Genomic DNA, 4,761 nt, shown 5'->3' on the forward strand with positions numbered 1-4,761 from the left:
AGATGGTAGTAGGGCCATTTACCACAAAAAAAAATGGCTCGTATCCTGAATTTGAGGAGGGGGCATCGTATATTTTAAAAAATTGCACATTGTCCGACAGACATGGGAGGCTCTGTCTTCTTGTGGGAGATCCACATTAAAGTTTAGAACAGCTCCATTAAAAATTTCTGAGGAGGCAGAGAGAGCTGCAGTGGAATTAATCCATCCACCATCTATTCTGCCACTGGTGAGGAGGAGGATCTGTTTTCCAGGAGTGGATATCTCAGCCTCCTAGGAAAAGTTGAAAAAGTGAGCTAGCTATCTATATAAACTCATTCAGACTCTATCTATCTATCTATCTATCTATCTATCTATCTATCTATCTATCTATCTATCTATCTATATCTGTCTTTCTTCTGACTGTTTATATCTATCTATCTATCTATCTATCTATCACACTTTTAACATCGCTAGTCATTTTAAATTTTGCAGATCCAGAAAGTAAGGATGACAATGTCAGACATCCCAGTCTTGGACCTCAAAATGAAGTGCGGCGAAAGGCTCCTTGATGTGTCCCTGTGGAGGGATGAAGCACTCAGTGAACTCCATGAGGGAGACAATGTGCACATCAGCCATATGCGTGCCACCATTTTGGCAAGTGGCAATGCAAAACTTCAGTCATCGAACTATACTACCATTAAGGTACTTATGATTATATACTCCACATTACACAGTAGATCTATCGTGAATTTCTGTCTAATAATTAGTACACACACACTCACTGGCACTTGCTCACTAGCGCATACATGCACATGCACGCACGCACTCCCTCTCTAGTGCACGCACTCACACAAAGACACAGACACTCACTCACCAGTGCAAACACACACTTACTCACTAGCGCACACACATACACTCCCTCACTAGCAGGCACACACACACTCACTCACTCGCTCTTGCTCACTAGCGCACACACATATACTCACTCGCTAGCACACACACACACACACATACATACACACACTAGTGCACACAGACACACACACATTCACTCACCAGTGCAAACACACACTTACTCACTAGCGCACACACATACACTCCCTCACTAGCAGGCACACACACACTCACTCACTCACTCTTGCTCACTAGCGCACACACATGTACTCACTTGCTAGCACACACATACACACACATACATACACACACACTAGTGCACACAGACACACACACATTCACTCACCAGTGCTCACGAGTAAACGATAGTAAACAATCTCAGCGTCTTTGCGGAAAAAGTGAGGAACAAACTGATCTCTGCTTCATTACAGTTTGCACATATTTTTTTGTCATGAACGTTGATCTTCCCTCAAAACAGCCGGTAAAAGAGTCGTGCGATAACCTGCGTCATCACTAAGACACGGCATTAAATCTGGCTTTTGTTCACACAGCGCTCGTCCCTGGATTGAACACGGCAATGTTACTAGGTCCCTGACCCGGGTTCAATGCCAGAATCAATCCCGGGACGTGTTTGCTTTCACACATAAGGCGACCCGGCAATGTTCCGGCAATTTGCCAGGTCCGACGTGCAGTGTGAAAGGGGCTTTACTCACACTCACTAGCATGTGCACACACAAACACACAGTGAAATACAAACAGTCAATTAAATTAAAGGTTTTTAATGTTTTATGTTTTTTTTTTTCAGATCGAGGAGGTTGAACCTGTCGAACAGGAAGTTGAAGTTGTGGGAGTGACTGAAATTGATGACAACTGCCACCTACTTACTGCGGATGATGAAATCTTTGTTGTGCCTTCTGAACATTATTGTGGCAGCATTGATGACCTAATCATGGAGTTGCCCCATGAAAATTATTGTAAATCATGTTAATAAACGAGTAGTTAGCGTACAAACAGTAAACTAATCAGTAATCAGTTCAGCGAATCAGTTTTATTGTAGTCATAGCTTTATAGACTAATCAGTAATCAGTTCAGCGAATCAGTTTTATTGTAGTCACAGCTTTATAGACTAATCAGTAATCAGTTCAGCGAATCAGTTTTATTGTAGTCATAGCTTTATAGACTAATCAGTAATCAGTTAAGCGAATCAGTTTTATTGTATTTTATTTTTTTTGTAGTTATATATATATATATATACACTTTTGCATAATAGTAAAAAATATTTTTACACTATTAGTTATTTGTGCTTATGCTAATGCAAATTAATGTTAAATAAATTTGTTCTTGTTCAAATTTATTGAAATTGTTTAAACACTTTATTGCACAATCACTTAGGCTGTGTCTGTATTTATACCTCACTATCACACAGATGAATTCAAAAACACAAATCTTAATTAGTAATGCTTTTTAGAAATCTTATGATCACCAAGGCTGCAATAATTTTAAAAATTGAAAACCTTATGCACAAATGCTATTTTGGGGATTTCCGCTTGGCATTTTTCCTACCTAAATTCAAAAGCTTCCCATACCCACACCCACATGCAGTGGTGTACATACAAAAGTTTGGTATCATTTTACAGGAAATCTTTTGAAATTACATTAAACAGTTGAAATTGATGAAAATGATCTTATATGTTGTAGCTCAATTGGTAGAGCACTGCGCTATCCAAATTTGAAGTGTCCCCATACCCACATACATTGGAATAAATGCAATCTTTATATCATTTGACAGAAAACACTTGTGAAGTGACATTCAGCCAAGTATGGTAACCCATACTCAGAATTTGTGCTCTGCATTTGACCCATCCGAAATGCACACACACAGAGCAGTGAACACACACACACACTGTGAGCACACACCCGAAGCAGTGGGCAGCCATTTATGCTGCGGCGCCCGGGGAGCAGTTGGGGGTTCGATGCCTTGCTCAAGGGCACCTAAGTCGTGGTATTGAAGGTGGAGAGAGAGCTGTTCATGCACTCCCCCACCCACAATTCCGTCCGGCCCGAGACTAGAACTCACAACCCTTCGATTGGGAGTCCAAGCCTCTAACCATTAGGCCACGACTTCCCCACACTTTGAAGTTACATAAAAAGCTGTTTGCGACAAATATTCTTATGTTGTTTTTCACATGATGAAAAACCTCAACACAATGCACTTTTGTGTGTGTGTGTGTGTGTGTGTGTGTGTGTGTGTGTTCTAATCACTGTCTTTGAAAGTGGATAACTGGTACTGCAAACTGCATTATATTATAAAATATATCTCATCTATCACAATCTAAAATAAAATCCACAATCTCCAGCTTTATATCATTTCATTTATGTGCATTCTGTATAGGTATACTGATTGAGAGCATCTGACCTCAGCATCATCTGTATCCCTGTATCTCTCCAGCCTCTCTCTCATCCGTCTGTGTGTTTGGTCGCGTGCGTGCTAATCCACTAGCCGGAGTTGCTACATGGCCTTCAGAGAGTCAAACAAACAAATATACGTTCATCCACATAGCACTGTAATAATCCATATGTATTTACTGTATATTTCCTCAGATGCATCATGTACTGTACTTTTCTGTCAATAAACAGTTTATCAGTATGCTAGCTGTGCTTTTACGTTTCAAAATAAAGATAAAAATATATAAAAGTAACTAACACGTTTATAGCCTCACCAGACGTGTCCTGTACTCTCCATGGCGCCGGTGCTCATCGGACCATAACTTGTAATATAATTATTATTTAATTGATATTCTCCGAGACGTGTATGCTCAAACCTTTCCGCATGCGAGTTTTGCATACAATCAGCCGAAAACTCCAAATCCCAGCGTGCATCGCGGTCCCGGTGTCATTTCTCAGGACCCAGAGTGATCCCATTGGCTCAACGAACAATTAATGGGTATTATTTTTAGCGCCTGATTACAATTCCTGCAAAATCGTTTATAATTGTTGTTGTTTGAACTGTGCTATAATGACCATTAATGTCTTTTAAATTACATGTTTTATAGGCTAATATATAGCCGACGCTATAGGTTGTGAAATCAAACATTTTATGTTTTTTTAAATAAAGTATGTCAGTATGCCCATTATATTTATACCATTAAGTATAGAAAGTGAATAATCGTTGTTTGTGCACTGAAAGTAACTAAAAATACAGCTAAATAGTTTATAATTGTTATATAAGTATAACTTTCAATTATAATATAATAATTATATTAATAAACAGATTTTTTTACATATAAATGTTCAAAAAATATGCACACAATCAATGTAAGACATTTATACATTTTTCAAAATACATAACATTTCAAAAAATCTTTACAGAAAGACATACCTATGGTTTTAATAGTTGGTGATAAATGCTTTAGTCTTCATACATACAGCAAGCAAGCCAAAGGCAACAGTGCTAAAAAAAAAAAAAAAAAAATCTTTAAAATGCTGATACTGGAGTAAAAACAAAACCTTTGGAGAAACTAGGCTCACCAAAAACACTGGGGACCAGTTCTCCTCTGTATATTCAGTCTGAATATTTGGTACAATGTCAATGGTATAAAACAGTGTTACTGCATTGATTCATCTGTAAGGTTAAAGGTTAATTGTGCCATTTACAGGCAGTAACATTGTTTTCTCTGTGGCCCAGGTGAGGCAGGCAGTGTTAGTGAAGAGTTCTAAGGTGTAGTCATCCTTGCTGCTTTGCTGAAACTGGAAACAGTTCATCCTATGTGAAGTCGATTGTGGAAGATTGGGGATTCATCAGTCTCAACGTAACTGACAGAGCTTCTGTGGTAAAGAAAAATATAAAAATGTTTAGGAACTTTAATATAATAATACAAATAATTGTTT

General features: G+C 38.4%; 1 long non-coding RNA gene across 1 annotated transcript; it reads right to left on the reverse strand.

The window, feature by feature from the left end:
- Positions 1-3,240: 3,240 nt before the first annotated feature.
- LOC113073285 (uncharacterized) lies at positions 3,241-3,969 on the reverse strand. The gene is made up of 2 exons (XR_003280476.1): positions 3,594-3,969; positions 3,241-3,391 (listed from the first exon to the last, which is right to left on the reverse strand). It is a non-coding gene; the product is annotated as an uncharacterized LOC113073285 (long non-coding RNA).
- Between the last annotated feature and the right edge of the window lie 792 nt (positions 3,970-4,761).

Source organism: Carassius auratus, unplaced genomic scaffold (genome assembly GCF_003368295.1).
Source record: "Carassius auratus strain Wakin unplaced genomic scaffold, ASM336829v1 scaf_tig00011742, whole genome shotgun sequence".
NCBI classification, from domain to species: domain Eukaryota; kingdom Metazoa; phylum Chordata; class Actinopteri; order Cypriniformes; family Cyprinidae; genus Carassius; species Carassius auratus.